A 21,234-nucleotide genomic window follows, 5' to 3' on the forward strand; every position below is an offset into this window, starting at 1 on the left:
TAGGTTAAGCAGGCCTGGGCCCAGTGGGACCTTATTAAGGAGAGGGTATTTAGCAGGAGCCCTGGAGCAGTGGAGACTGAATTAAGAGGTTAGGCCAAGGAGAAGCCCTGGCCAGTGGAGACTGATTGAGGTTAAGGCAGTAGGCCTGGGCGGGGCGATAAGGTAGGCAAGCCCTGGGAGCCAGTGGAGACATTAGAGGGTTAAGGCAGGAGGCCCTGGGCCAGTGTGAGACTGATTAGAGGGTTAGCAGGAGGCCCTGGCCAGTGGAGAGCTGCAATTAGAGAGGGCAGGGCCAGGGGGAGGCGGGGCAGTGGAGGAGACTGATTAGAGGGTTAAGGCAGGAGGCCTTGGGCGCGATGGAGACTGTGGATTTACAAGCAGGGCAGGAGCCCGCTGGGCGCGAGTGAGACTGGAGAGAGGGTTAAGAGCAGGAGGCCTCTGCCAGTGGGACATAGGGTAGGAAGGGCCCTGGGCGCCGAAGGGATGCAGAACTGGAATTAGGAAAGCCAGTGGAGACCAATTAGAGGGTTAGTCAGGAGGCCCTGGGCCAGTGGAGACCAATTAGAGGGTTAGGCAGGAGGCCCTGAGCCAGTGGAGACCAATTAGAGGGTTAGGCAGGAGGCCCTGAGCCAGTGGAGACCAATTAGAGGGTTAGTCAGGAGGCCCTGGGCCAGTGGAGACCAATTAGAGGGTTAGGCAGGAGGCCCTGGGCCAGTGGAGACCAATTAGAGGGTTAGGCAGGAGGCCCTGGGCCAGTGGGAGGTCAGGGGTGAGAGCTCTCGTTCAAGCACACCCACTACCTCTATCCATCTCTCTCCAGGTGCTACAGAGACTGACTGGTCCAAGGACTTCTAGAGCCTTCTGACCTGCGATCTCTCCAGAGCACAGAGACGTAAGCTCCACTCATAATAGTATAGTTGATGCACTGCGTAAACCTCCGTCACTGCGTAAACCTCCTGCACCGCGTAAACCTCCTGCACCGCGTAAACCTCCTGCACCGCGTAAACCTCCTGCACTATGGCAGTCAGCTTGTGTGATGCCAGCATATTATCCAGGGTTAGACAGGATTCACTGTACTCACTCCATCTCATGCTCTCTCCTCCCTGGAATAAGTCTTCAAGACTTATGAAATCTAACATGTGTCCATCCCTCTGTCCCCAGGTGAGTCTTCTGGGTTATGGAACTCCAGAGCAGCACATCAACAAACCTGCCACACGGTTGTCACCTATCCACGTTCAACGGACACATTTTGGGGATGACCAAATGCAATTGTATTTTTTCATATAAACAACTAATATAAGTCCATGTGACAGCATGCAGTGGTCTGATAGGGAGATTAAAATAGATGCATTATGTACCTTTCATCACTGCACATGTTGCTGAACATATCAACCCTTTTGTTTGGGTCATTGATATGGGAAATGTACATACGAATAGTCAGTTCATAAGCATTGAGTGTAACAGAGAGACTGCTGCTGTTCTCCCAGGTGAGGACCTTGCTTCCTCACAATTGGTCCAGCATCGTCCGGGTTAGGGGAGGGTTTGGCCGAGGGGTAGGCCGTCATTGTAAATAAGATTTTGTTCTTAACTGACTTGGCTAGTTAAATAAAGGTTTCAATAAAATAACTCCAGGGTCCTGTAGTGAAAGACCGCTATGTAATATTGATCTAGGAACAGCTCCCCCTTTGTCAATGGAATCATTCATTGTGATATAAAAGAAAAAGGCTAAACTGATCCTAAATCAGTACTCCTACTCTGAGAGGCCCTGGTCTGTCTGCATTGCTGCTTTTCTAGTGATTTAACACCCATTGAATCACCACCAAAAACACGAAGAATTATCCTAGTCAGTAACTTGGCTAACTAAAAAAACATAGTTTTTCCCCATCTACGTAACATTGCAACAAAACAAAAAAATGATGCAGAAAAGTTCAACCATGTTTTTGGTCACTTCTAGATTAGACTACTGCCATGCACTATTTGCCGACTACCCGGATAAAGCACTAAATAAACTTCAGTTAGTGCTAAACACGGTTGCTAGAATCTTGACTAGAACCCCCCCTCCAAAAAATGTGATCATATTACTCCAGTGCTAGCCTCTACACTGGCTTCCCATTATGGTTTTATGGCAAGTTTACAAAGCATTACATGGACTTGCTCCTATCTATCTTTCTGATTTGGTCCTGCCGTACATACCTACACGTACACTACGTTCACAAGACGCAGGCCTCCTAACTGTCCCTAGAATTTCTAAGTTCTCTCTTATAGAGCTGCAATTTTATGAAATGGTCTGCCTATCCATGTGAGAGACGCAGACTCGGTCTTGATCTTTAAGTCTTCACTCAAGACTCATCTCTTCAGTAGATCCTAGGTCCTATGATTGAGTGTAGTCTGGTCGAGGGGTGTGAAGGTGAAAGGCACTGGAGCAACTTGCTGTCTCTGCCTGGCCGGGTTCCCTCCTCTCCACCGGGATTCTCTGCCTCTAACCCTACTACGAGGGCTGAGTCACCGCCAATGTCTTCACTAGTTGAACATGTTATTACTCCAACAACGTGAAAGTCTTTAGGTGTGTTTGAATACTAACTACACTAACATACTATTTGCAACAGAAATTTAATATGTAGTATACAAGCAGTGGACAGTATTTGGGTGCTTTTAAGGCCCATAATGCAATTCTTCCGAAAATGGGCTTGGCTTCACTACATTTTCAAATTTGAAGAAAATATGCAGCCGAAGTCTGATACAAATTCATTGCTTTAAATAATTATGACAAATGTTAATAAAATGTTGAGCAATGTAATAATGTAACTTATCTGAAAAGTCATTACATGTTATGTTGGCTGACAATTTGTTAGCTACGCTATCCTTACGACTGGCATAGCATTACAGCAGTATGTACCGGTATGTTAGCTACGCTATCCTTACGACTGGCATAGCATTACAGCAGTAGTGTACCGGTATGTTAGCTACGCTATCCTTACGACTGCATAGCATTACAGCAGTATGTACCGTGTATGTTAGCTACGCTATCCTTACGACTGGCATAGCATTACAGCAGTATGTACCGCTATGTTAGCTACGCTATCCTTACGACTGGCATAGCATTACAGCAGTATGTACCGGTATGTTAGCTACTCTATCCTTACGACGGGCATAGCATTACAGCAGTATGTACCGGTATGTTAGCTAGCTACCTAACGTTAGTTGGCTAATAATACATCAAACTTGCCAGTATATTAACTATATGCTAACTACCCAACGTGTATTGAATTGATTCTTCACGTCATTCTTAGCTTAGCGGCATAGTCGTAATGCATTCGTAAATTCGCTCTGGCTATCTACACCGATTTCAGAGCACTCTCATCTGAGTGTGCCAGAGAGCAGAATAACGAATTTATTTACGAGCGCTCAACACCCATTGAATATGGCCGGTGTCAGTAAATGTCGGCAAAAAAAGCTTAATTAAATTGTTGCCAAAGTCACCAATAGGGTTGCAAAGGGTCGGAAACTGTTAAATGTACGTCATTTTTTCTGAAAATTTCCATGGGAAGTTAAGCCCTGGAATTTGGGGAATTTCGCTTAAACTCATAAAAAAAAAGTTTGCTTATTAAAGTGAACCTTTTGGTGTGGGATACACATAAGGCAATTCTAGATCGTGGCATATTTTGGTTAAACTATCCCCAATTCAATGGAATTGCAACCCTCTGCATGCAGAGTGCATTCTTCCATCACATGTACAGCTGATTCTCAAGATCTTGCACACTAATGAGATGCTATTGAGCCCACACTACTACACTGTCTGAGCCAAGGACTACATGCTTTCTGGTAAGTTTTGATTACAATAATGGGTGGGGTGAAGATATTTTATATGACATACATTATTTTGTGTTAACTAGTAAATAGTGGCCTACAGCAAAGTGTTTTTAAATCATTTCTAATTTGTTAACAATTTCTGCTAGTTAGTTTTTGCTATCATGTGGGTTTTAGCTTGCTTGAGCCTGCTAACTGAGGTGTGTTAATTCACCTGTTTCCATACACGTTTCATTTTAAAACATTTACAGTTGAAGTCGTAAATTTACATACACCTTACCCAAATACATTTAAACTCAGTTTCACAATTCCTGACATTTAATCCTAGTAAAAATTCCATGTCTTAGGTCAGTTAGGATCACCACTTTATTTTAAGAATGTGAAATGTCAGAATAATAGTAGAGAGAATGATTTATTTCAGCTTTTATTTCTTTCATCACAATCCCAGTGGGTCAGATGTTTACATACACTCAATTAGGATTTGGTAACATTGCCTTTAAATTGTTTAACTTGGGGCAAATGTTTCGGGTAGCCTTCCGCAACCTTCCCACAATAAGTTAAGTGAATTTTGGCCCATTCCTCCTGACAGAGCTGGTATAAATGAATCAGGTCTGTAGGCCTCCTTGCTTGCACACGCTTTTTCAGTTGTGTCCACACATTTTCTATAGGTCAGGGCTTTGTGATGGCCACTCCAATACCTTGAATTTGTTGTCCTTAAGCCATTTTGCCGCAACTTTGGAAGTATGCTTGGGGTCATTGTCCACTTGCAAGACCCATTTGCGACCAAGGTTTAACTTCCTGATTGATGTCTTGAGATGTTGCTTCAATATATCCACAATTTTAATCCCTCAGGCCATCTATTTTGTGAAGTGCACCAGTCCCTCCAGTAGCAAAGCACAACATGATGCTGCCACCCCCGTGCTTCACAGTTGGGATGGTGTTCTTCAGCTTGCAAGCCTCCCCCTTTTTCCTCCAAACATAACGATGGTCGTTATGGCCAAACAGAGGACATTTCTCCAAAAAGTACAATCTTTGTCCCTATGTGCAGTTGCAAACCATAGTCTGGCTTTTTTATGGCGGTTTTGGAGCAGTGGCTTCTTCCTTGCTGAGCGGCCTTTCAGGTTATGTTGATATAGGACTCGTTTTACTGTGGATATAGATACTTTTGTACCCGTTTCCTCCAGCATCTTCACAAGATCCTTTGCTGTTGTTCTGGGATTGATTTGCACTTTTCACAGCAAAGTACGTTAATCTCTAGGAGACAGAACCAGTCTCCTTCCTGAGCGGTATGACAGCTGCGTGGTCCCATGGTGTTTATACGTGTGTACTATTGTTTGTACAGATGAATGTGGTACCTTCAGGTGTTTGAAAATTGCTCCCATGGATAAACCTGATTTGTGTAGGTCTAAAAAAAAAAAAAGAGGTCTTGGCTGATTTCCTCATGATGTCAAGCTAAGAGGCACTGCGTTTGAAGGTAGGCCTTGAAATACATCCACAGGTACACCTCCAATTGACTCAAATGATGTCAATTAGCCTATTAGAAGCCTTGACATCATTTTCTGGAATCTTCCAAGCTGTTTAAAAGCACAGTCAACTTAGTGTATGTAAACTTCTGACCCACTGGAATTGTGATACAGTGAGTTATAAGTGAAATAATCTGTCTGTAAACAATTGTTGGAAAAAGTACTTGTGTCATGCACAAAGTAGATGTCCTAACCGACTTGCCAAAACTATAGTTGGTTAACAAGAAATTTGTGGAGTGGTTGAAAAACGAGTTTTAATGACTCCAACCTAAGTGTATGTAAACTTCAACTGTATTTTACAAAGGAGTTGTTTAATCTAACTGCTTAACTATTTATCTGTACATGGAATTGTATTTCGTTTTTTCTCACTCTTTTTTTCTCATCTTTACAGGAAAATGCCACGGGCACTATCTGATGTGTGGAGACATTTCACTGCAGCTAATGTAGAAGGAAAAGCTGTGTACATTTACAAATACTGTGCCAAATCATATGTGAAGAACGCAACACAAAGATGCAGAATCATCTGGCCAAGTGCATAAAGTTCCCTCAGCACTCACAACCTCTGACAAAAGTCTACGTCTATTCAAGGTGAAAATTATGAATCAGACATCTTATCGATAGCAACAGCTCATGGTCCTCCTGGAATCAGAAGTTTTTTTTGACTCAATGGAGGAACATAGTCAGAGAAATGCCGATGAATGTCTTGCTCGAGCTGTGTATGCAACTGGTTCACCTCTGATGCTCACAGGCAATGTGTATTGGAAGAGATTTATGAACGTTCTTTGCCCAGCATACACCCCTCCAACCAGACATGCTTTATCTACTAATTTGCTGGATGCAGAGTTCAACAGAGCTCAAGTGAAGGTCCACAAATCATAGAGAAAGCAGACTGTATTGCAATCATCTCTGATGGGTGGTCGAATGTTCGTGGGCAAGGAATAATTAACTACATCTCCTCCCCTCAACCAGTATTCTACAAGAGCACAGACACAAGGGACAACAGACATTGCAGATGAGCTGAAGGCAGTCATCAATGACCTTGGACCACATAAGGTATTTGCACTGGTGACAGACAATGCTGTGAACATGAAGGCTGCTTGGTCTAAAGTGGAGGAGTCCTAGCCTCACATCACACCCATTGGCTGTGCTGCTCATGCATTGAATCTGCTCCTCAAGGACATCATGGCACTGAAAACAATGGATACACTCTACAAGATAGCTAAGGAAATGGTTAGGCATGTGAAGGGTCATCAAGTTATAGCAGCAATCTACCTCACCAAGCAAAGTGAGAAGAATAAGAGCACCACATTAAAGCTGCCCACAACACCCATTGGGGTGGTGTTGTCATGTTTAGTCTCCTGGAGGGGAAGGAGTCTCTCCAAGAAATGGCCATATCACAGTCTGCCGATATGGACAGCAACATCAAGAGGATCCTCCAGGATGATGTATTTTGGGAGAGCGTGGTAAGCAGCCTGAAACTCCTGAAACCTATAGCAGTAGCCAGTGGACGGATTGAGGGAGACAATGCCATCCTGTCTGATGTTCATACTCTGCTTGCAGATGTTAGAGAATAAATCCATACAGCCCTGCCCACTTCACTGTTGCTCCAAGCAGAGGAAACTGCAGTTCTGAAATACATCAAAAAGCGTGAAGACTTCTGCCTGAAGCCCAAACACGCCGCAGCGTACATGTTGGACCCCAAGCATGCTGGCAAGAGCATCCTGTCTGGTGCAGAGATCAACAAGGCCTATGGTGTCATCGCTACCGTGTCTCGAAAATTTGAGGCTTTTTGAGCCTGACGACGAGCCATCCTCAACAAGGTTGGAAAGTGAGTGATGAGGCCTCAGAGTCTGATGTTCAAGAGGTGTGGACATTGAGGAGGTCCAGGGAGAAGACATGGAAGCCTGAGAGTAAGACAACCAAAGCTTTAGTTTCTAAACCATCATTTTACAGATGTTGAAAACGTTTTTGGGAGATGCGATGGATCATTGGGGATCACTCAATATTCCCTTTTGTTGTTCAGTGAAATCATCCCATGTGGAGAGTCAACTCAATAAAAGTTCAATTTGTAATAATTGTTTTAAAATTTATATTGGAAGGATTTAATCATTTGCAATTATGTCTACTTATGATAAGGTAAAAGGTTTATGTTTGTCTCCATATGATATGGTAAATATATCCAATGTAAAAAAACATATACATTTAAATGGTATTCATATTAATTCCCATATATTCCCGTTAATTCCAACGGAAAGTTTCCACCTCTGAATATTCCCCAAAATGTGCAACCCTAGTCACCAACGCTCTGGATAACATGTAAACAGCCTAGTCAGCTCTGCTAGGGCGAGTAAAATGGTCAGAGTGAGGTGTTCTCTCATTTGTGTCTGGAAGTAGCTAGCAAGTTAGCTTGGGTGCTTGACTGTCGTTGTGAGGTCAGAACGGCGATAGCGAAACGCTCTCTGAATTTACCAACGGACAATCTGACAATTTATGAACACCCAGAGCGCACTCTCTTCACTCCAGATTGAATTGACAAACACACGAAGTCATAAAATGTCTAGCTATTAATTTGCTGTGCTAACAAGCGGTTGCATAGCAACAGCATCAACTTCCAGTAGACAGGCGAAGTGCTTAGGACACTCAACTGAAAGAATACCGTTCATTTACAGTATACTAAAATGAACTAATAGTATAAAGTACTTAGCATACAGTATGTCATTATGGGTATTCAAACGCAGCTCTTGTGAAAGTGACACGTTTTCATTTTCGTCAAACAAATTTTGGTGCTTTTAAGACAACTGGGAAATCGGAACAATAAGAGATAAAATAATGACTTCCGGTCAGAAAGTAGGAGCTATATAAAGATGCCAGAGTTCCCGAGTTGGATGACCATGCAAAGCAATTTTTCCCAGTCGGAGCTCGTTTTTATTTTGAGTTCCGAGTTGTCTTGAACCCACTGAAGTAAGAAGTTGGACATTTCCGAGTTCAGTTGTTTTGAACGCTGCATTTATATCTAACGAGTGACATTGATTTTGACGGTCTGCACAGGCGCAGTTTGGTGCGAGCCGACCGTTAAACCAGATTACCTTATTCTGCGTATGAATTTAGCTAGCCAACGACGACATGACATCGCATACTAGCATGATCGCGGATTTTTATAGGTGAAGCAATTTCTGCACATCTTCATACTGTACTGTCTTTGCTGCTAACTAGCTAGTTAACACATTTAAAGGACACACGCAGCTAGCTAACGTTAACACTAGCTATTAACTCCTAACTAGCTATGACTAACTTACACTGCCTTTCACAAAACCAATACATCCATCCATACTCATCACTGCAAATATCCCAAGAACACATCATGAAACGTAACTTGTGTTGTTGTTTGTGCTGAGCTAAATAGCTAGCTAGCAAAAGTAAACCAATGACACATGCATAAACTAGCTAACAATGGCATGTTATGACGGATAGGAGGTTAGAACCTCGTTGTGCGACAGAAATATGACTGTAACAAAATAAAAACATAATTACCTGACAGGATTCAGGAATACTTTAGTGGCTGTATTTAGCAGGGAACCCCGTCCCAAACCTAGAAGTGACATTGAGGACGCCATGATTCTGTCAACAGCTAATATGTACGGAGTCCGGGAAGGCAAAAAAAATATAGAGCTGCTGCTGCTGGTCTTCTTCTTTAAGTTTTATTGGCGAATTGCAACCAACAGACGTATACATCGCCACCTACTGTTCTGGAGTGTGGGACCGGTCGCGACCTATCTATACCACTATATTGTATTAATTTTTTTATTTAACCAGGCCAGTCAGTTAAGAACAAATTCTTATTGAACTGAACTGCCTAGTTCAGGGGCAAAACGATTCGATCTAGCAACCTTTTGGTTACTGACCCAATGCTAACCACTAGGCTACCTGCCGCCCCTATTAACGAACCCTGAATTTCAAATCAAATAATTCCCTACCAACCTCTCTGACCCTGTCAAACAACCTCTCCCTTTTTACACCATACATTTCACAAAATAATCATGTTCAACCGTTTCCTCTACCATACATCCATTACACATTCCACTACCATGTTTCCCTATCAATTTCAAAGATGAATTCAATCCCGTATGCACTAACCTTATCCTACACAACATAACCTCCTCCCTTCAGTTCCCATTATATGACATTATCTCCTGTACAGATTTCCTTGTACTATAAAAAAATATCTGCCCTTTTTACTTTCTTCCCATCGTCACTGCCGGCAATCTAACCCATTTTTACCGAATCAATGTTTTAATTTCCCATCTACCCAACTCCACGTGTATATCCATAATATAATTTTTCACTGCTCTTTTTGCTATTATATCTACTATATAATGTCCATTAGCTCCTGTATGAGCTGGAATTCAACATAACTGAGTTTCAATACCATGTCTTTGTAACCCAAACAACAGCATCATTATTTCTACCCATAAAACCTCACGTTCTGATTTTCCAGATCTTAAACTACACAAAACTGATGCAGAGTCTGCACATATTACTACTCTTCGTGGTTGCTCCTCCTCTATCCATTGCAATCCAACAATTATCACAACCATTTCTGTTGAATATGCAGATAAATCATTAGTCACTCTTTTGCATAGATTAACATCAAACTCAGGAATAAACACACCTTGCTCCTGTCTTCCCATTCATGGGATCCTTTGAACAGTCTGTATACACTGCAAGACAAGAATACAACTGATTACTAATATATTGATCCACTATTGTTTCTACATGATCTTCTTCACACCACTGTTTGTTTTCTTCTGTCAGGCTCAGACCAACATGTGGTCTTGTATAAAACCACAGTGGCACATTTCCTATTGCCACAGATGGCCCAATAACAATATCTCTGAGTACATATTCATCAACCTTTCATCCAAACTCTCGGCCAAAACACTTCTTTTGATATCGTTTATATTCCCAACAGTCTTCCAGTACTGTCAGTGTAAGATGATCTACCGTACTACCCTTCAGTCTTTCACAGTATGCCAGGGCTAGCTTAACTCATCTAAGGGATAGAGGCATTTCCCCAGTATACACTTATAAATCCTCTACCGGTGTAGTTTTAAATGCGTCATCGCACATCCTGAGTGACCTTGCTTGCATCCTATCAAGGCGCAACAACGATGTAAAAGCCGCAGAACCATTTACAAAGCACTTATAATCTATGGACGATCTCATCAAAGTACGATCAAATATTCAGTAAAGATTGCCTATCTGCCCCCCCCCAATCAATGACCAAACTATTGTCCTCATAAGATGTAATACTCTTATATTCAGTCTCAATAAATGTGAATATGTCTCCAGCTTTTCATCAAATCATAGGGAGGAGGAGACCTGACAACGATGAGACAGCCTATAGGGAGGAGGACAGAGACCTGACAACGATGAGACAGCCTATAGACAGCCTATAGCCTTGTCAGGTCTCCTCCGCCCCAAATACTTACAATTCTGTTACCCTTTCCAGTCGTTCTCCATTTAATGAACACGGACATCTTCCTTAATCTTTTTGTTCGGTGAACAACATATGGCAATATTTAACTAAAGAAACTGGAAACCCCATTATAAGGATCATTCCTCTACTGCTACAACACAGCATCTTGAGACATAACTTGAAAACCCATTATAAGGATCATTCCTCTACTGCTACAACACAGCATCTTGAGACATAACTTGAAAACCCCATTATAAGGATCATTCCTCTACTGCTACAACACAGCATCTTGAGACATAACTTGAAACTCCATTATAAGGATCATTCCTCTACTGGCTACAACAGCACCTTGAGACATAACTTGAAACCCCATTATAAGGATCATTCCTCTACTGCTACAACAGCACCTTGAGACATAACTTGAAACCCCATCATAAGGATCATTCCTCTACTGCTACAACAGCACCTTGAGACATAACTTGAAACCCCATTATAAGGATCATTCCTCTACGGCTACAACAGCACCTTGCTGTTGTAGCCGTAAATAAGGAATATTCCTTCCCCTTTTCCAAATGGCACCATCATCGGCATATAACTCCGCCCCTATACCATGTCCGATATCCCCAAAGATATCATCACTCATCAACGTGAATAAGATGGGACTAATAGCACTACCCTGTGGAGTTCCATTTTCCACCTCATATTCTCTTGATAACTCCAATCCCACACTTACCTGGAAGGTTTGGTCAAACAAGAAATCCATAATCCATTTATACATTCTCCCACTAATACCCATTCCATTCAATTTAATCAGTAGACCTTCTTGCCACATTGTATCACATGCTTTTTCAATATCAAAATATACTATTGACATCACTTACTTCATTGCCAAAGCTCTGGTCACCTCAGCATTCCAGGTGAAGCTGGTTGAGAGAATGCCAAGAGTGTGCAAAGCTGTCATCAAGGCAAAAGGTGGCCCCCCTTCTCTACAAATCTCCACTGCCACACATTCATGTTCTTTGAAATCATGAATCTCTCTATGTGCTACACCTTCTTTGATAAATATAGCACACCCCATCACCCCGAACACTCCCTTCTATCACTTCTCACCGAGATAAACCCAGGTATAATATAATCCGTCTGAGGTTTAAACCATGTTTCTTGTATACACGCCACGTCCGGTAAAACATCTAAATCATGTGTAAACTTCTTACATTCTTGTCCATTGGCTATCAAACTCCTCGCATTCCATTGGACAACAAGGAACACCATGATAGTATTTATTATCCTGATCATCATTTGAATTCTGGTTCAGCATCCGATGTATGTATATCTGATCAATTTGATGTTATTTTAATGGACAAAAAAAAAAAGTTGCTTTTCTTTCAAAAACAAGGACATTTCTAAGTGACCCCAAACTTTTGAACGGGTTTGGGGTCAATTAGAAATGTCCTTGTTTTTGAAAGAAAAGCTACTTTTTTGTGTCTATTAACATAACATCAAATTGATCAGAAATACAGATTCATGGTAATTTAACATTCCCTGTATGGGAGTTTACTTTTCTTTTGCCCCCCCCCCCCCCCCCTCGTCCAGTTCCATCTGGCGACAATACACCTTTAAGTGTAGTTCACCATAAAACTCTAAAAAATAAGAAGAAAGTACAGAAAGTGTTGCATGCTGAAGCAAAGAGAGTGATAGAGGAAGATGGATAACGGGTGAGGATCGTGAGAGGATTCCTGTGAGTAGGCAGAGACCAGAGAGAGTGATGGAGGAAGATGGATACAGGGTGATGGATCATGAGAGGATTCCTGTGAGTAGGCAGAGACCAAGAGAGTGATAGAGAAGATGGATATCAGGGTGATGGATCATGAGAGGATTCCTGTGAGTAGGCAGAGACCAGAGAGAGTGATAGAGGAAGATGGATACAGGGTGATGGATCATGAGAGGATTCTGTGAGTAGGCAGAGACCAGAGAGAGTGATAGAGGAAGATGGATACAGGGTGATGGATCATGAGAGGATTCCTGTGAGTAGGCAGAGACCAGAGAGTGATAGAGGAAGATGGATACAGGTTGAGGGACCGTGAGAGATCCCTGTGAGTAGGCAGGAGACCAGAGAGAGTGATAGAGGAAGATGGATGCAGGGTGACGGATCATGAGAGGATCCCTGTGAGTAGGCAGAGACCAGAGAGAGTGATAGAGGAAGATGGATCATGAGAGGATCCCTGTGAGTAGGCAGAGCCAGAGAGAGTGATAGAGGAAGATGGATACAGGGTGATGGATCATGAGAGGATCCCTGTGAGTAGGCAGAGACCAAGAAGAGTGATAGAGGAAGATGGATACAGGTGAGGGATCATGAGAGGATTCCTGTGAGTAGGCAGAGACCAGAGAGGAGTGATAGAGGAAGATGGATACAGGGTGAGGGATCATGAGAGGATTCCTGTGAATAGGCAGAGACCAGAGAGAGTGATAGAGGAAGATGGATCATGAGAGGATCCCTGATGAGACCTGTGAGTAGGCAGAGACCAGAGAGAGTGATAGGAAGAATGTGTACTTCAGTAAGGTGGGCTTTTTAGCATTTGGAGAAATGGATTGGAATTGAAAGAAAATAGAGGTTGTGATGGAAGCGGCAGATTGCGGGGATTTACTGCAGAACAGTTGCAGAGGGTGTTGAGTGGTAGTGTCCTGTCCTCTCAGACCGTTGGTCTGGAGTAGAATTAGACAGGGTTAAATAGTGGACAAGGTGGTGTTTTTTTGTTTTTGAGGGTTAATAGTTGACAAGGAAATGTTCCTTTTCCCCTTTCTCAGTTTTGTATTACCGTATCCAGAATGTAACGTAGGTAGGCCGTGAATGGCCTAAACACACCAGTGTTTAGGTGGCGGTGTATGCAGCTAAAAGTTGGATGTGATCCGCCAAAACAAATCCTGAAGAAGAAGAAGACTGCGACGACTACGAAGCCCAGTAGTAGTCGGTGGTGGTCGAAAAGTGGGAACAAGCTGTTTTGTTTGTTGCACAACTGTACTGTGACGGGTGTCGGCATGGCGGACAATTCAGATGGCAGCATTAGGACAATTGATAACGATAACGATGACGAAACCAGTGACGATCAGCTATTTACACCTGTTGTAAAATAGGAGGATCAGGACTAAGAGAAATCACAATGAGGGATGAATACTGCTGGGGAAACAACGAGTAGTACTGAGAGTATACTTTTGAAAAGACTACCCTAGACACACTGGTCAGAGTAGAAGGTTATAAAGTTATGGTAGTGTTCCCAGAGCCAGCAAGAAAGTACTTCAACCCTTTGCATAAAAAAATAAAACAATTAGAGAAGAGATTAAGGGTGCCAAACCGATGGGTTACGGGAAGGTCCTGATCTTTGCAAATAGTGAAATCCAGCATAAGAAAGTTTTTGAAATTGAACACTCAATGGGGGGGGTGAAATGTCACATTCCCGGGGCTATGTCTAAACGGAGAGGATGCCAGTGGAAATTACAATGGAAGAAGTTAAGGCTTCTCTGAAAGGAGGAAAAGCAGAAAGACTACAACTGTCCTGTTACAATTTGAAGGGAATCTGCCGAATGGGGTGCAGTTAGGATCACTCAGTTATCCTGTTAGAGAGTATGTGCCGCCTCCACTTCGGTGCTTTAGGTGCCAACGGATGAGGCATGTTGCTCATGTGTCCAAAGGTCAAAATGAGATGTGGGGAATCAACGAGAAATGTATGCTAAAGGTAAATGTTGTAACTGTGACGGAGAACATAGCGCAGCATATGGAGGATGTGAAGTACAACAGAAAGCCATGGGAGCGCAGAGGTATAAAAACAAATGACAAACAATGTATCCTATGTTGAGGCTGTTCAGAATAACAAACCTGGTGCTCAAAATGTTCCAGATACAACAGAACAGGACACCAGTGGAACCTCGGCAGAATGTTAATAGAACAGATAATGGCCGCTCCGAGGACACCTGTGGAACCTCGGCAGAATGTTAATAGAACAGAGAATGGCCGCTCCGAGGACACCTGTGGAACCTCGGCAGAATGTTAATACAACAGATAATGGCCGCTCCGAGGATAACGGTGGAACCTCGGCAGAATGTTAATACAACAGATAATGGCCGCTCCGAGGACACCTGTGGAACCTCGGCAGAATGTTAATGTGATATGCGAGCATAAATACTCGATTACAGAGAAAGCAATGGTAGTAGATTGTGTAGACTTCTTGGCCTTCAAGTGTAGGGCAATCAATATGACTACTCCACATAAGAGCAGAACTGCACGAATAAAATAAGTACTGAAGGCAACCAGAGGGCATTCTGGGGATTTCTGAAGTTACGGGTAATAAGTAGTACACAGCGTGGTACGAGATCTTCCGTTTTTGGGCAATTTCTCACATGGAATAGCTTTCATTTCTCAGAACAAGAATAGACTGACAAGTTTCAGAAGAAAGTTCTATGTTTCTGGCCATTTTGAGCCTGTAATCGAACCCACAAATGCTGAAGCTCCAGATACTTAAATTGTCTAAAAAAGGCCAGTTTAATTGCTTCTTTAATCAGGACAACAGTTTTCAGCTGTGCTAACATAATTTCAAAAGGGTTTTCTAATGATTTTATTAGCCTTTTAAAATGATAAACTTGGATTAGCTAACACAACGTGTCAATGGAACACAGGAGTGATGGTTGCTGATAATGGGCCTCTGTATGCCAATGTAGATATTCCATAAAAAATCTGCTGTTTCCAGCTACAATAGTCATTTACAACATTAACAATGTCTACACTGTATTTCTGATCAATTTGATGTTATTTTAATGGACCAAAAATTTGCTTTTCTTTCAAAAACAAGGACATTTCTAAGTGACCACAAACTATTGAACGGTAGTGTATATATATATAGATATACACACAGTTGAAGTCAGAAGATTACATACACCTTAGCCAAATACATTTAAACTCAGTTTCACAATTCCTGACATTTAATCCTAGTAAAAATTCCCTGTCTTAGGTCAGTTAGGATCACCACTTTATTTTAAGAATGTGAAATGTCAGAATAATAGTTGAGAGAATTATTTATTTCAGCTTTTATTTCTTTATCACATTCCCAGTGGGTCAGAAGTTTACATACTCTCAATTAGTATTTGGTAGCATTGTCTTTAAATTGTGTAACTTGAGTCAAATGTTTTGGGTAGCCTTCCACAAGCTTACCACAATAAGTTGGGTGAATTTTGGTCCATTCCTCCTGACAGAGCTGGTGTAACTGAGTCAGGTTTGTAGGCCTCCTTGCTCGCATATGCTTTTTCTGTTCTGCCCAAACACTTTCCACAGGATTGAGGTCAGGGCTTTATGATGGCCACTCCAATACCTTGATTTTGTTGTCCTTAAGCCATTTTGCCACAACTTTGGAAGTATGCTTGTCCATTTGGAAGACCCATTTGCGACCAAGCTTTAACTTCCTGAACGATGTCTTGACATGTTGCTTCAATATATCCACATCATTTTTCTATTCCTCATGATGCCATCTATTTTGTGGCGTGCACCAGTCCCTCCTGCAGCAAAGCACCCCCACAACATGATGCTGCCACCCCTGTGCTTCACGGTCGGGATGGTGTTCTTCGGCTTGCAAGCATCCCCCTTTTTCCTCCAAACATAATGATGGTCATTATGGCCAAACAATTATATTTTTATTTCATCAGACCAGAGGACATTTCTCCAAAAAGTACAATCTTTGTCCCAATGTGCAGTTACAAACCGTAGTCTGGCTTTTTTTATGGCGGTTTTGGAGCAGTGGCTTCTTCCTTGCTGAACGGCCTTTCAGGTTATGTCAATATTGAACTCGTTTTACTGTGGATATAGATACTTTTGTACCCGTTTCCTCCAGCAACTTAACAAGGTCCTTTGCTGTTGTTCTGGGATTGATTTGCACTTTTTCTCCAGGAGACAGAATGTGTCTCCTTCCTGAGCGGTATGACGGCTGCGTGGTCCCATGATGTTTATACTTGCATACTATTGTTTGTACAGATGAACGTGGTACCTTCAGGCGTTTAGAAATTGCTCCCAAGGATGAACCAGACTTGTGGAGGTCTACAATTTTATTTCTGAGGTCTTGGCTGATTTCTTTTGATTTTCCCCATGATCTCAAGCAAAGAGGCACTGAGTTTGAAGGTAGGCCCTAAAATACATCCACAGGTACACCTCCAATTGACTCAAATTATGTCAATTAGCCTATCAGAAGCTTCTAAAGCCTTGACATCATTTTCTGGAATTTTCCAAGCCGTTTAAAAGCACAGTCATCTTAGTGTATGTAAACTTCTGACCCACTGGAATTGTGATAGTGAATTGTAAGTGAAATAGTCTGTTTGTAAACAATTGTTGAAAAAAGTACTTGTGTCATGCACAAAGTAGATGTCCTAACCGACTTGCCAAAACTATAGTTTGTTAACAAGAAATTTGTGGAGTGGTTGAAAAATGTGTTTTAAATGACTCCAACCTAAGTGTATGTAAACTTCCTCTTTCAACTGTATATAATACCCAACGACAATAATTGTAACTCTTGAACCGTTCAAGCTAGACACACCAAACCAACTTTCATATTTGTATTTATTACGGATGCCTTGGCAGCAGCTACTGGGGTCCAAAAAATATTAATTACAAAATATAACAGCACATCACACAACACATATCTACAATACAACACGTTATTACACTCTACCACAACATATCTACAATATAACACATTATTACACTCTACCACAATAATCACAGTGGTTGTAGAGGGTAAAACAGGTCAGCACCTCAGGAGTAAATGTCAGTGGGCTTTTCATAGACGAGGATTCAGAGTTAGAGACAGCAGGTGCGGTAGAGAGAGAGTTGAAAAACAGCAGGTCTGGGACAGGTAGCACGTCCGGTGAACAGGTCAGGGTTCCATAGCCGCAGGCAGAACAGTTGAAACTGGAGCAGCAGCACGACCAGGTGGACTGGGGACAGCAAGGAGTCATCAGGCCAGGTAGTCCTGAGGCATGGTCCTAGGGCTCAGGTCCTCCGGGAGGGGGGGAGAGGGAGAGAGAATTAAAGGGAGCATACTTAAATTCACACAGGACACTGGATAAGACAGGAGAAATACTCCAGATTGACAGACTGACCCTAGCCCCCCGACACAAACTATTGCAGCATAAATACTGGAGGCTGAGACAGGAGGGGTCGGGAGACCAACCAGACAGGATATAAACCCACCCACTTTGCCAAAGCACAGCCCCCACACCACTAGAGGGATATATTCAAACCGCCAATTTACTACCCTGAGACAAGGCAGAGTATAGCCCACGAAGATCTCCCCCAGGCGCACAAACCCAAGGGGGGCGACCAACCCGGACAGGAAGACCACGTCAGTGACTCAACCCACTCAAGTGACGCACCCCTCCTAGGGACGGCATGGAAGAGCACCAGTAAGCCAGTGACTCAGCCCCTGTAATAAGGTTAGAGGCAGAGAATCCCAGTGGAGAGAGGGGAACCGGCAGGCAGAGACAGCAAGGGCGGTTCGTTGCTCCAGAGCCTTTCCGTTCACCTTTACACCCTACTTTACACCCTACCTTTACACACCTACTGAAGAGATGAGTCTTCAATAAAGACTTGAAGGTCGAGACCAAGTCTGTGTCTCTCACATGGAGAGGCAAACCATTCCATAACAATGGAGCTCTATGGGAGAAAGCCCTGCCTCCAGCTGTTTGCTTAGAAATTCTAGGGACAGTAAGGAAGCCTGCGTCTTGTGACCGTAGCGTACGTGTAGGAATGTACGGCAGGACCAAATCGGGGCGATAGGTAGGAGGAAGCCCATGTAACGCTTTGTAGGTTAGCAGTAAAAGGACCAACCTCTGAATTCAGCTGGCTAGGACAACCCCATGATTCAGCTGGCTAGGATCAACCCATTCAGCTGGCTAGGACAAACCCATGATTCAGCTGGCTAGGATCAAACCCCATGATTCAGCTGGCTAGGACAAACCCCATGATTCAGCTGGCTAGGACCAAACCCATGATTCAGCTGGTTAGGACCAAACCCCATGATTTCAGCTGGCTAGGATCAACCCCATGATTCAGCTGGTTAGGACAAACCCATGATTCACTGCGGAGGACAACCCATGATTCAGTGGCTAGGATCAACCCCATGATTCAGGTTAGGACCAAACCCCACGATTCAGCTGGCTAGGACCAACCCCATGATTCAGCTGTTAGGACCAACCCCATGATTCAGCTGGCTAGGACAAAACCCCATGATTCAGCTGGCTAGGACCAAACCCATGATTCAGCTGGCTAGGACCAACCCCATGATTCAGCTGGTTAGGACCAACCCCATGATTCAGCTGGCTAGGACCAAACCCATGATTCAGGGCTAGGACAAACCCCATGATTCAGCTGGCTAGGACAAACCCCATGATTCAGCTGGCTAGGACAAACCTCATGATTCAGCTGGCTAGGACCAACCCCATGATTCAGCTGGCTAGGACAAACCCCATGATTCAGCTGCTAGGACAAACCCAAGATTCAGCTGGCTAGGATCAACCCCATGATTCCACTGGCTAGGACAAAACCCCATGATTCAGCTGGCTAGGACCAAACCCCAGATTCAGCTGGCTAGGACAAACCCCATGATTCAGCTGGCTAGGACACCCATGATTCAGCTGGCTAGGACAAACCCCATGATTCAGCTGGCTAGAGACAAACCTCATGATTCAGCTGGCTAGGACCAACCCCATGATATCAGCTGGCTAGGATCAACCCATGATTCAGCTGGCTAGGACAAACCCCATGATTCAGCTGCTAGGACCAACCCCATGATTCAGCTGGTTAGGACCAAACCCCATGATTCAGCTGGCTAGGACCAACCCCATGATTGAGCTGGCTAGGACCAACCCATGATTCAGCTGGCTAGGATCAACCCCATGATTCAGCTGGCTAGGACAAACCCCATGATTCAGCTGGCTAGGACCAACCCCATGATCAGCTGGTTAGGACCAAACCCCATGATTCAGCTGGCTAGGACCAACCCATGATTCAGCTGGCAGGACAAACCCCATGATTCAGCTGGCTAGGACAAACCTCATGATTCAGCTGGCTAGACCAAACCCCATGATTCAGCTGGCTAGGACCAACCCCATGATTCAGCTGTCTAGGACCAACCCCATGATTCAGTTTGCTAGGACAAACCCCATGATTCAGCGGGCTAGGACAAACCTCATGATTCAGCTGGTTAGGACCAAACCTCATGATTCAGCTGGCTAGGACCAACCCCATGATTCAGCTGGCTAGGATCAACCCCATGATTCAGCTGGCTAGGACCAACCCTATGATTCAGCTGGCTAGGACCAAACCCCATGATTCAGCTGGCTAGGACAAACCCCATGCATTTGCTAGCTAGGACCAACCTCTTACAGACACACCTCTTAGTATAATATAAACAACAAAGCACGCCACAAAGCGTCTCATAGTACGTTTAATCTAGGCACATGTATCAGAGTAGATAGGAGTGCTGATCTAGGATCAGCCCATACGATCGTATTAGTTATGATTTTAACACTATAAACTGATCTCAGATCAGTACTCTTACCTAAGGTCATTCTGCCTTAAATAGCATTACTGTACCAATAAACAACAGACAATACTCTGGAATCAGCTGTTGTTACTCAATACTTCTATGTGGACACATTTCATCGGGCTTGTAGTTAATGTCATTTCTTAATGGCCCAAGATATGGAGCAATGTATACTGCAGTGTTGAATTCTTTGGTGAAATATTTTTGGGGTGTTTTGGTGTCAGTGATTTTTTTTAAATATCTAATACGTTTGTATATCAAAGACAGTGAGATTTCAGTCTCCTTACGGGTCAGAAACTCCAAACATGTAACGGGAAGAAAAAAAACGTTTTATTTTTAATTTTTTACTCTTCATATCTGTACAAATACCATCAGACTTTGTACATATGAAATTTACATTAAAAAAAAAAATAAAAAAAAATACTGAACTATATACTTATAACAGAATTTTTGTATTTCTCTTGTGATTTTTTTTGAAAATGAAAATGCATTCTGAAAAGAACAACAACGGTATGAGAAAAGCAAAGTGATGAGGTTTAATAATACAGTGTGTATATACGTGTGTAGCACTCTAGTCAGGTGAGCTCTGCAACAGCTACATGGAACACAACATTGGCAGCACACAAATGTTCATGGCACAGAAATCAAGGCAGGTTAAATTACCAGTTGTATATACGTTGTAGAGCACTTCTAGTCAGGTGAAGCTCTGCAAACAGCTACATCTGGAACACACAACATTGGCAGCACACAAATGTTTCATGCAACAGAAATCAAGTTCCCCCCCCGCCCCCCCCAAAAAAACCCCTATCTGTTTCGTTAATACATGTCAATAAAAAAAAAATACTGCTAA

This window comes from Salvelinus sp. IW2-2015, unplaced genomic scaffold, assembly GCF_002910315.2.
Source record: "Salvelinus sp. IW2-2015 unplaced genomic scaffold, ASM291031v2 Un_scaffold1540, whole genome shotgun sequence".
Lineage (NCBI taxonomy): Eukaryota > Metazoa > Chordata > Actinopteri > Salmoniformes > Salmonidae > Salvelinus > Salvelinus sp. IW2-2015.